Source organism: Scyliorhinus torazame, chromosome 5 (assembly GCF_047496885.1).
Source record: "Scyliorhinus torazame isolate Kashiwa2021f chromosome 5, sScyTor2.1, whole genome shotgun sequence".
Classification (NCBI taxonomy): Eukaryota; Metazoa; Chordata; class Chondrichthyes; order Carcharhiniformes; family Scyliorhinidae; genus Scyliorhinus; species Scyliorhinus torazame.
In genome coordinates, this window is record NC_092711.1 from 158,550,510 (window position 1) to 158,563,275 (window position 12,766).

Below are 12,766 nucleotides of genomic sequence, written 5' to 3' on the forward strand. Positions count from 1 at the left end.
TATGTCCAAGGTCTTGGACACTCGGGTAAAACTGAGCTGGGGATAGCAATATTTGGGGTGTCAGACGAGCCGGGAGTACAGGAGCCGAAAGAGGCCGGAGTTCTGGCCTTTGCCTCTTTGGTAGCCCGGAGAAGGATCTTACTAATGTGGAGGGACGCGAAGCCCCCAAGCTTGGAGGCTTGAATCAATGACATGGCGGGATTTCTCAGGTTGGAAAGATAAAGTTTGCCTTGCGAGGGTCTGTGCAAGATTCTCCAGACGGTGGCAACCGTTCCTAGACTTTCTCACGGAACGTTAGGTGGAGGTCAATAGCAGCAGCAACACTGGGTGGGGGGGGTGTTCTTGTTTTGGTTTATGTAAGGGGCATTTGTCCCATTTTTATTCTTAATTTGTTAAATCGTTTAAGGGTTAGAGGATTAAGATGCTTTGTTTGTTGGCGTATTGCCCTGTTTATTTCTCTATTGTATATTTTCTTTCCTTTTTGTAGTGTTTTGTAAAAATTATTGAAAAACATTGAATAATCATAATTTAAAAAAATAAATAAATAACAGATTAATTTGCATTTATACAGCACATTTAATGTAATTAAATTTCCCAAGGTGTTCCACAAGGACATTGTAAATCCAGGTTTCACAAATGATTTGATAAAATTGTCCAAGCTCATGATCATGACAGAAAATACTGCTTCTCCCTGTCTCTGCCTCCACACACTCCTCCCTATTGATTGTAACACTAATTCATCCCATTTATCCTCCTCCTGCTTTTCCCCCAATTCGCCTCCCCTGAAGATGCTGACTCTCGGGTTCAGTTTCACACTCCCCAATATGTCTAAATCGTTACAGCTGAAGTTAACAAAAAATTGTGCTAAGGGGAGTCACAAAATCCAGTGACTACCCACATGTACTCTGTGTCTGGAATGGGGGCACTGCTCGCCACTCCCTCTTTTCATCCCAGTCCCAGACGTTTGTAGACTGGGCTCCGGATGGGTAATGGCGGCTTAATCTCCCATAGTCCCCAGCGCCGGGGAAACCGCTCCATCCACCGCGGGGCGCGGGGGGGGGGGGGCATTAACGAGAGGAGAAGAGGCGCATGCGCGGTGGTGATTATTCCCTCGGGTCAAAGGAGCATCGATGACCACGTGACACCCGTTGCCCATTGTCTTCAGGCAGGCGGCCAGCAACCAATGGAAAGATTGGAGGACCGGAAGGACTCTAGTCCTCCAGCTATTGAGAGCGGGGGATTTGTCTGGATGACATTTGAGCTTCACAAAGACTGAAGCTCCGTCCTGTGCCCAACATCTGTGCGTATAACACTTTATTTTCTCCACTTTTCCATTTCTTTTCTCATTCTGGCCTTCAATTGGTCCCTTGCAGCAACGTTATATTCCAGAAGAGAAAATGCTGGAAAATCTCAGCAGGTGTGGCAGCAACTGAAAGGAGAGAAAAGAGTTGACATTTAGAGTCCAGATGACTCTTTGTCAAAGCTAAAAGGCGTTGATATTTATACTGTAGTGTGAGGGAATGAAAGATGAGTCATAGCCGCAGAAACAAAGCAAAAAGAGTGCTAATAGCTACAGAAACCAAGGGGAAAGAGTGCTAATGATAGTCCCCAGAGAGAATAAAAGATGTGAAAGGTCAAACAGCCGAGAAACTAAAATCAGAGGGTAAGGTGTGACAGATACAGATGTGGGGAGAAGGGGGACATGGGTGGGAGAGAGGTAAAATGAGAGAAAGGGGGAAGCAAAGGGGAGAAAAGGTAAGGAAAGAGAATAAGATTGGGGGGAAAATATATATGAAGAAAGAAATAAAAGGTAAAAGACAGTTAAAATGAGATGGAATGAAAACGAAAAGGGTCGAGGTGGGTAGAGCTAATCATCTGAAGTTGTTGAATTTGATGTTCAGACCGGAAGGCATGTCTAACCGGAAGGTGAGATGCTGCTCCTCCAATATGCGTTGAGCTTCTCTGGAACATTGTAGCAGGCCAAGGACACGGCATGGGAGCAGGGTCTTGTGTTAAAATGGCGAGCAATGGGAAGGTCAGGGTCCTGAATGCACACAGACTGAAGGTGCTCAGCAAAGCGATCACCCACTCTACGTTTGGTCTCTCCGACATAGAGGAGACGACATTGGGAGCAGTGAATGCAATCAACCAAATTGAAAGGGGTGCAAGTGAAACACTGCTTAACTTGGAATGAGTGTTTTGGGCCTGGGATGTTAAGCATGGAAGAGGTAAAGGGGCAGATGTTACACCTGTGATTGCATGAGAAGGTGCCATGGGTGATGGGAGAGGTGTTAGATATGATGGAGGAGTGGACTAGACTATCCTGAAGGGAACGGTCTCTGCGGAATGCTGACAGCGGGCGGAAGGAAAGATGTGTTTGGTGGTGGCATCACGCTGGAGTTGGCGAAAATGGTGGAGGATTATGCTTTGCATATGGAGGCTGGTGGGATGAAATGTGAGAACGAGGGGGACTCTATCCTTGTTCTGGGAGGGAGGGGGCGAGGGTAGTGGCGCGGGAGATGGACCGCATGTTGCTGAGGGTCCTGTCCACAATTGTCGGTGGGAAATCATGGTTGAGGAAGAAGGAACACATTTTCGAAGCACCTTTGGAAAGTGCCATCATTGGAACAAATGCGATGGCGAAGGACCTGCGAGAAAGGGATGGAGCCTTTACAGAATTTAGGGTGCAAAGAGCTGTAGTCCAGATAGCTGTGGGAGTCCGTGGGCTTGTAATTGACATTAGTGGATAGACTATTGCCGGAAATGGAGACAGAAAGGTCAAGGAAGGGAAGAGAAGTGTCTGAGATGGAACAGGTGAAAATGATGGAGGGGTGGAAACTGGAAGCGAAGTTGATGAATTTTTCAGATCTGGACGAGAGCTTGAAATGGCACCAAAATAGTCATCAATGTATTGGTAAAGGAGTTGTGGGAGGGGACCTGGGTCAGCCTGGAACAAGGAATGTTCCACATACCCCATAAAAAGGCAAGCGTAGCTAGGATCCATGCAGCTACTCATTGCTTCACCTTTGATTTGGAGAAAGTGGGATGAGTTGAAGGAGAGGTTGTTGAGAGATAGAACGAGTTCAGCCAGGCGGAGGAGAGTAGATGGGAATTGTTAAGGCCTCTTTTCAAGAAAGAAGCGCAGAGCTCTCTACACCATCACCCCATACCAGGATGGCCTTTGGGAATGACTCTAAAGTCGGCCTTTTTCTTTGTCCAACAGGCCAAGTATTTGCTCGGCTTATTCCCAAACTCGTACAACTTCTGCCTCACAAACTCTCAACTTTTCTCGACCTGCTGAGTCGATGGGAGTCCAAAGCCACTCTTGCTGCGTTAACCTCCTTCAGTAATAGCTTACTCGGGCCCTCCATATGATTCTCCTCCACCTTCGCCAAACAAACCTCCAGACGCCGCTGGTTCTCCAGCATCCTGCACCCTTCATTAGCAGTGTGAGAAATGATCAGCCCCGAGCATAAACGTCACACGTCCTCCACAAAATGGAGGGGGAAATCCCAGGGTTTGAGTTAACCAAAAGGGAGACCTCGTATCTCGTTTTTGTGGCTGCCAAAAAATCCTGGAAGAACTAAATCCTCAGTCCCTCATGGAGCCAGGTCCCAAATGACCTTACCCGTCTCCAGGACCCTCTGGTGATCTTTCAAGTTGTGGAAGTGAATGATTACTGGCCTGGGATGAAAACTATCCCTCGGCCTCAAAGACAGGATCCGATGCCCTTTCTAATTTGAAACACCCAGGCTTCACATCTATCTTGAGAAAATGTGGCAGCCAGTCCTCGGAGAACCTAACAGGAACCTTATCCTCCACACCTTCTGGCAGGCCGACGACTTGGATGTTCTTTCTCTCACCCTCGGTTCTCCAAGTCCTCCAGGAGTCCACCACACCACTCAGCCGGTTTTCCAAGGATTGAATTCTTGCCTCTGCCGAGGAGGCATCTTGCTCAACGTTCAGAATTCTCGCCTCCGGATCATCGAGCCTCTTCATGGTGTTTTGCAGCTCGGCCTCATGAGCTCACAGATATTGAGCCAGCTCACTCAGCCTCTGGTCAATAACACGGAGAATGTCGGCAGTCATCATTTTCACCGCCTCCGAGAGAGTCCCGGAGAGCGCGGGGTCGAGGGACCTCCTGAGGGTCAGGGTGCCATGTTCAAAATGCGGCTCCACCCCCACTGAATCCGCCTGCACTCTTTTATCGATAGATTTCTTTTTTTAAATAAAATTTAGAGTACCCAATTATCTCTTTATTCCAATTAAGGGGCAATTTTGCATGGCCAATCCACCTACCCTACACATCTTTGGGTTGTGGGGGTGAAACCCACACAGACATGGGGAGAATGTGCAAACTACACACGGACAGTGACCCAGGGTCGGGATTCGGACCCGGGTTCTCAGCGCTGCAGTCCCAGTGCTAACCACTGTGCCACGTGCACCCCAATCAATAGATTTCTTGACATATTTCGGCATAATCTCACCAAAACCAATCCTGAAGTCTTCCAGGGACATGAGAACAAATATTAATTCTGGCATTAATTAGATGAATGCCGGGAAATCAGGATAAATGACGGATTATAGGCGAGTGGCACCAGAACCTGCGGAAAAGCCGCTTCACGTGGTCCCCCCCAGACAGATTTCTGATTGGCGAGGGAGTCAAGGGTCATGGGAAACCGGCAGGAAAATGGAGAGAAAGCTGAGATGAGGAGGGATTTCCTCACTCGAGGATGTAACACAAGTGCAAGGCAATGGCCATCTCCTGCAAGATGAGAATAATAATCTTTATTGTCACAAGTAGGATCACATTAACACTGCCATGAAGTTACTGTGAAAAGCCCCGAGTCGCCACATTCCGGCGCCTGTTCGGGTACACAGAGGGAGAATTCAGAATGTCCAAATTACCTGACAATACGTCTTTCAGGATTTGTGGGAGGAAACCGGAGCACCCGGAGGAAACCCACGCAGACACGGAGAACATGCAGACTCCACGCAGACGGTGGCCCAAGCCTTGAATCAAAGCTAGGACCCTGGAGCTGAGAAGCAACAGTGCTAACCACTGTGCTACCCTTACATCTAACCACCGCTCCTTGACATGCAATGGCATTACCATCGCTGAATCCCCCACAAACAACATCCTGGGGCTTACTATTGATCAGAATCTGAAGTGGACTAGCCATATTAGTACTGTGGTTACCAGGGCAGGTTAAAGGCTGGGAATTATTTTTCTTACTAAATATTTTTATTCTCCTTTTTCACATTTTCATCCAAATTTACACCCACCGACAAACAATCAACAGTAACAAATATAATGTCAATCCCCTGGCCAACAATTCCTCCCTCCCACCAACCCCCAAACAACCCTCAACATTTTAAATACAAACATCAAAGAAAAGGATTCAGGAATTCACCATACAACCCCATACATAGTCACCAACAACATACACAGTCCAACCCCACCCCAACACCCCCACTCCACTCTTTTGTTCAATGTCATCCAATTTTTGAAAGTGCATAATAAACACATGAATTGTACAATCCTTCCACCCTTCCCTTCAACTCAAACTTCACTTTTTCGAGTGTTTAAAAACTCCAACAGATCCCCCCGCCACGCCAGGGCACAGGGTGGAGAAACTGACCTCCACCCCACCAGGATCCGCCTTTGGGCGATGAGCGAGGCGAAGGGTAAAACATCTGCCTCCGCACCCGCTTCCAACCCTGGCCGATCCGATACCCCGAATATGGCCTCCAGAGGACCCGGCTCATGCCTCACATGTACCACCTTCAAAATTACCTTGAACACCTCCCACCAATACCCCTCCAGCTTTGGACAGGATCAAAACATATGAACGTGGTTTGCGGGTCCCCCCCCCCCCCCCCCCCAACGTTCACAAACATCCTCTACCTCCTCAAAGAGTCGGCTCATCATCACCTTTGTGAGGTGCGCCCGATACACCACGTACAGCTCTATCAGCCTCAACCTCGTGCACAAAGTTGAGGCATTTACCCTCCAGAGCACCTCACACCACAACCCCTCCTCCATGCTCTCTCCCAGCTCTTCCTCCCACTTTGCCTTAATCCCCTCCAGTGGGCCTTCTGTTCTCCTCAAATCGCCCCATAAATTGCCAACACCACCCCCTTCTCCATTCCCGGAAAGCTCTGTATCTCCTTCTTAGCGAAATAAAGGCTGGAAATCCTACAGCGAGTAACTCACAACCTGACCTCCCAGATCTTGTCCAAACATCTACAAGGCACAAGTCAGGAGTATAATGGAATACTCTCCACTTGCCTGGATGAGTGCAGCTCCAACAACACTCGAGCAGCTCGACACCATCCAGGACAAAGCAGCCAGGTTGATTGCTCCTCTGTCCACAAACATTTAAACCCTCCACCACTGACGAACAGTGGCAGCCGTGTGTACAATTTACAAGATACACTGCAGTAAGTCGCCAAGGTTCCTCAGACAGCACCTTCCAAAGCCACGACCACTACTATCTAGAAGGACAAGAGCAGCAGATACCTGGGAACCTCACCCCCTGGAGGTTCCCCTCCAAGTCACTCACCAGACCGACTTGGAAATATATCGCCGTTCCTTCACTGTCGCTGGGGCAAAATCCTGGAACTCCTCCCTACCAGCACAGTGGGTGTACCTACACCTGAGGGACTGCAGACGTTCAAGAAGGCAGCTCACCACCACCTTCTGAAGGGCAACTAGGGATGACAAAGAATACTGGCCTAACCAAATCCCCGTCAATGAATTGATTAATTTTTTTAAATACCCAATTTTCTTTTCCAATTCAGGAGAAATTTAGCATGGCCAATCCACCCACCCTGCACATGGGTTGTGGGGGTGAGACCCATGCAGACACGGGGAGAATGTGCAGACTCCACATGGACAGTGACCTGGGGCCGGGATCGAACCCGGGTCCTCGGCACCGAGAGGCAGCAGGGCTAACCGTTGTGCCACTGTGCTGCCCCCATCAATACATTTAAAGGAAATGTGGTGAAGCTTTGGAATTCTCTACCCCAGAGGACTGTGGAACCTCAGTCATCAAATATTTTCAGGGCAGTTTGATAGGTTTCTAGGTAGTGAAGTTATCGAGGGATATGGGGGATGGCGTGGAAAAATGGTGCTGGGCGGCAGGGTACCAGAGTGGTTAGCACTGTTGCTTCGACTGTACCTCCTGTTTGTTATGGTCTCTGTGCCTAGGACAGGAAGCAGTGAGCATGGATCTGTCAATCAGCCTGAATCAGCACCTTCAGGAGAATTGGGAGGGTGAATATTAGATACAGCAGAGTGAGAATGGAGGGAGAGTGAGTGGGATGGAGATTTACAGCTTTTGGGGAATGAGAGGAAAGAATGTTTTATAGAAATTAAAATAATCTGTTCTGAATTTCTATCCTGTACTGACTGTGATTTATTTTGTAAACTCCTTTTACAGGATGTTAAAAGGAGAGGATTTACAGACAGAAATCTCAAACATCATGTTTAGATCTGACAGAGTCACTCGGTTCATTGGCCATTAAATCGGGAAGGAGGAATGTTCGCCCGACCTGTTGGCTTCAAAAGATTTTAAATATCAGTGTGACTGGAAAATCACCGAGACACACACACACCCGAGTGAGAGTGTTCCAGAGCACTGACTGTGGAAAGAGCTTTAACCAGTTACACAGCCTGAAAACACATCACACCATTCACAGCGGGGAGAGACCGTACACGTGTTCTGTGTGTGGACGAGGCTTCAACTGATTGTCCGACTGGAGAGACAAGAGGAGACCCAAAACATGGGGAAACGGTGGAAATGTGGGGACTGTGGGAAGGGATTCAGGGTTCCATCTGCGCTGGAGGCTCATCGACACATTCACACTGGGGAGAGGCTCTTCACCTGCTCTGTGTGTGGGAAGGGAGTCACTCAGTTATCCCATCTGAAGTCACACCAGCGGGTTCACACCAGGGAGAGGCCGTTCACCTGCTCAGACTGTGAGAAGACATTCAGTCACTCATCCACCCTGCAGACGCACTAGCGAGCACACACTGGGGAGAGACCGTACACCTGCTCTCAGTGTGAGAAGGGATTCCCTCAGTTATCCAGCCTGAACTCACATCAGCAAGTTCACACTGGGGAGAGGCCATTCACCTGCCCTCAGTGTGGGAAGGGATTCACTCAGTCATCCAACCTCAAGTTACATCAGCGAATTCACACTGGGGAGAGACCGTTCACCTGCTCTCAGTGTGGGAAGGGATTCTGTGTTTCCTCGAACTTGCTGAGATACCAACAAGTTCACAATTGATTACAGGGGTAGGATTCTGTTGTTATTGTTTCTGCTTCATTTACACCCAGAACAGCATTTTGTTCATTCTGACAGTTGGTCGATGGGGAGGGTCGGAGGGTTTCTTTCTGCTGGACTTGCCGGTCTCACGACTTTGCCTCCAGTGGGCTGATGCTCTCTGAACCTTCTTGCGAATACCTGGTTTGAAGTTTCACAAGAATCAGAAGAATGAAAGGGAGTTTTGAAGTTTAAGACTATTTGTTTCGATTTCTGTTTGGAAGCCCCAGAACCATGCCACGTTGCCATGAAGAGGGACTATGGTGGTTACATGGTTCTTTTGTTTAGTTTATTTGGGTGTTTCTCACTGTGAAAAACTGAGTATGCGGGGCTCAGGGTATGAGGGAATAAGGTGTCTGAGGTGGGCTGGGAAAATACATTAAAAGGTATGATGGGAGATAGCTATTATTTAAGGAATTATTACATATTTACAAGGGGATTGGTTAGTTCAGTTGGCTGGATGGCTGGTTTGTGATACTGAGCGACACCAACAGCTTGGGTTAAACTGCCGTACCGGCTGAGGTTATCCATGAAGGCCCCGTCTTCTCAACATTGCCCCTCGCCTGAGGTGTGGTGATCCTCGGATCAAATCACCACCAAGCAGCTCTCTCGCTCTCTCTTTCTCAGGAGAGAGAAGCCTGTGGTCCTCTGGGACTTTGGCGACTTTCACATAATGTATGACAAATATAAATTAATTTAAGGAATAAATATCCAACAGTAATAGTGATGCAATGGTGCCGAGGGGATTTTCACAGTAGTTTCTTTTGACAATAATAAAGATTATTATTATAACAGGAAACATTAAAGATTCCATTACATGAAAAGAAGGGGCTCATAAAATGGCCAAAATAGGTAATAAGCCTGAGGATTGGGAACTTGTTTTAGAATTCAGCAAAGGAGGATCAAGAAACTGATAAAAAGAAAATAGAATATGAGAACAAACTGGCGAGAAACATTAACAAAAGGACTGGAACAGCTCCTATAGGAATGTGAAAAGGAAAAGATTAGCAAAGACCAATGTGGTCCATTCCAGACAGAGACAGGAGAGTTTATGATGGGGAATAAGGAAATGGCAGAGAAACTAAACAATGTGTGTCTGTCTTCACGGAGCAAGATACAGAAATTGTTCTAAAAACACCAGAGAACCAAGGGACCAGTGAGCACGAGGAACTGAAAGAGATTAGTATTAGTGAAAAAGTAGTACTGGAGAAATTAATGTGGTTGAAAGTTAATAAATCCCCAAAAGCTGCTGCTCTACATCCCAGAGTGTTGAAAGAGGCGGCTGTAGAGATAGTGGATACGTTGGTGATCATCTTTCACAATTCTGTAGATTCTGGAATGGTTCCTGCAGATTGGAAGGTGGTAAATGTAACCCCACAATTTAAGGAGAGAGAGAGAAAACAGGGAACTACAGACCCATTAACCTGACATCATTGGAGGAAAAATGCTACAATCTATTATAAAGGATGTGATAACATATGAATTAGGAGCAGGAGTAGGCCACTCGGCCCCTCGAGCCTGCTCCACCATTCATTACATCCTGGCTGATCTGATTGTAACCTCAACTCCACACAGGCCCCTTAGAAATTAAATCTGCGGAGATAGTTATGGGGAATAAGGAAATGGCAGAGGAGTTAAACAGATATTTTGCATTAGTCTTTATGGTTGAAGAGACTTCAAATATTCCATTAATACTAAAGAATATGGAGGAGGAATTAAATACCAATACTAGAGATGCAGTATTCAACAAACTAATGCGGCTAAAGACAGATAAGTACCCTATCCCTGATGACTTACACCTTAGGATCCTAAAGAAATGCCTACAGAGATAGTGTCAGCAGTTTTGGCCCCCTTATTTAAGGAGAGATATTATTTTATTGGAGGAGGGTTAGAGAAGATTCACTATGATGATCCCCGGTATGAAGGGATTGTTTTAGGAGCAAAGGTTAAACAGGTTTGGACTCTACTCATTGGAATTTAGAAGATTGAGAGATGATCTCATTGAAACATACAGGATTCTTCAGGGGCTTGACAGGGTAAATGCTGAGAGGACGTTTCCCCTCGTGGGAGAGTCTAGGCCCAGAATAAAGAGATGTAAATTTGAGACTGAGATGAAGAGGAATTTTTTCTCTGAGGGTTGTGAATCTTTGGAACTGAAAGCTGTGGGGACAGAGTCCCTGTGTATATTTAAAGCTGAGATAGATTCTTGATCAGTGAGGGAATCAAGGATTCCAGGGAAAGGGCAGGAAAGTGGACGAGAGAAATGTTGAATCAGCCATGATCCTATTTAAAGGCTGAACAGCATCCTCTTCTTCCTATTTCATATCGTCATATGATGGTCTTCGCCCCACCTATTGTCCCGATAACCTTTCACCCCCTTGCTTAACACAAATCTATCCAGCTCTGCCTTCTAAATATTCAAAGACTCTGCTTCCACTGCCCTTAGGAAGAGAGTTCCAAAGACTCAGCACCCATTGCGAGAAAAAAAGTTCTTCTCTGCCTTAAAGGGGCAAGTTGCTACTTTTTTAAAATTCCAATTAAGGGGCAATTTAGCCTGGCCAATCCACCTACCCTGCAAATCTTTGGGTTGGGGTAATGAGACCCACGCAGACACGGGGAGAATGTGCAAACTTTACACAGACAGTGACTTGGAGCCGGGATCAAACCCGGGTCCTCAATGCCGTGAGGCAACAGTGCTAACCACTGTTGTTACTTTAAGAAGACTTCAATTTCTAGATTCTCTCATAAGAGGAAACATCCTTTCCACATCCAACATCAAGGTTCAATCAAGTCACCTAAACTCCATCGGACACCAGCCCAGCCTGTCCATTCATTCTTCATAAGATAACCTCCCTACTTTTGTATTCCATTCCCCTCACAATAAACAATGACATTCTATTAGCTTTCCTAATTACTTGCTGTACCTGTATACTCACCTTTTGTGATTCATGCTCTTGGACACCCAGATCCCTCCGAATCTCCGAGCTCTGCAATGAATACAAATCTTCAAGTAATAACTTTTCCTACATTGCACTCCATTTGGGAAATTTTATACCACTCATTTAACATATATTTTTGTAACCTCCTTATGTCCTCTTCACAATTTAATTTCCTACCTATCTTTGTATCATTGTAACATAGGAGCAGGAGTTGGCCATTCAGCCCATTGAGCCTGCTCCACCATTCAATACGATCATGGCTGATCATCCACTTCATTGCCTTTCCCCCCACACTATTCCCATATCCCTTAGTGTTATTGACATTCAGAAATCTGTCAGTTGGGCGGCACGGCGGCGCAGTGGTTAGCACTGCTGCCTCACAGCACCAAGGACACGGATTTGATCTTGGCCCTGGGTCACTGTCCATGCGGAGTTTGCACATTCTCCCCATGTCTATGTGGGTCTCACCCCCAGAACCCAAAGATGTGCAGGGTAGGTGGATTGATACTGGTTCTTGCAAATCAGTCCATCATTTTCCATGTTTTAAAATTCTATTTGGAATAATTGATTCTATAAGCTTGCCCACCAATGATGTTAAACTAACTGATCTGCAATTGCTGGGGCTATCCTTATTGAACAAATGCATAAGATTTGTAATTCTCCAGTCCTCTGGCACCTCCAGCAAAGACTGGGAAATTATTGCCAGCTCCACTGTAATTTACATTCTCACTTTAACACTTCCTCCTGATCAATTAAAAATAATAATTTTTATTATTGTCACAAGTAGGCTTATATTAACATTGCATTGAAGTTACTGTGAAAATCCCCTCGTCGCCACACTTCGCGCCTGTTCAGGTACACGGAGGGAGAATTCAGAATGTCCAATTAACCTAGCAAGCATGTCCTCCGGGACTTGTGGAAGGAAACCGGAGCACCTGGAGGAAACCCACGGAGACACAGGGAGAACATGCAGACCCTGCACAGGCAGGGACCCAAGCCGAGAATCAAACCCGGGACCCTGGCGCTATGGAGTAACAGTGCTAATCACTGTGCTACCGTGCCGCTCTGGCAACAAAGTTTCTTAATCTGCCTCCATGGCCAGGGTAGCCTCTATATCCTTGGTAAAGACAGACAGTGACTTTAGTTTCATTTTGAACAGGGTGTCAGTTACTGTGTCTCATTCTTGAAAAGCTCTTTCTTCACATTTAAACAGGGAATGGTAAGTGGGGGGAAAATGATACGCATTGACCCCAAAACAAGGTACTGTCGACATTCAGATAAAAGCAAATTACGACAGATGCTGGAATCTGAAACAAAAGCAGTAAAAACTCAAGTATTTCAGCAGGTCTGACAGCATCTGGGGAGAGAAAGGGAGCTAATGTTTCGAGTATGGATGGCTTTGACAAAGAGTCATCCAGACACAAAACATTTGCTCCCTTTACTCTCCACAGATGCTGTCGGACCTGCTGAGATTGTCCAGCATATTCTGTTACTGT

The 12,766-nt window shown here is 46.5% G+C and overlaps 1 protein-coding gene across 1 annotated transcript in view; it reads left to right on the forward strand.

Moving 5' to 3' along the window:
- The window catches only part of LOC140418001 (uncharacterized), a 200,932-nt gene that overhangs the window by 31,283 nt on the left and 156,883 nt on the right, over positions 1-12,766 (forward strand). The window lies entirely within an intron of this gene.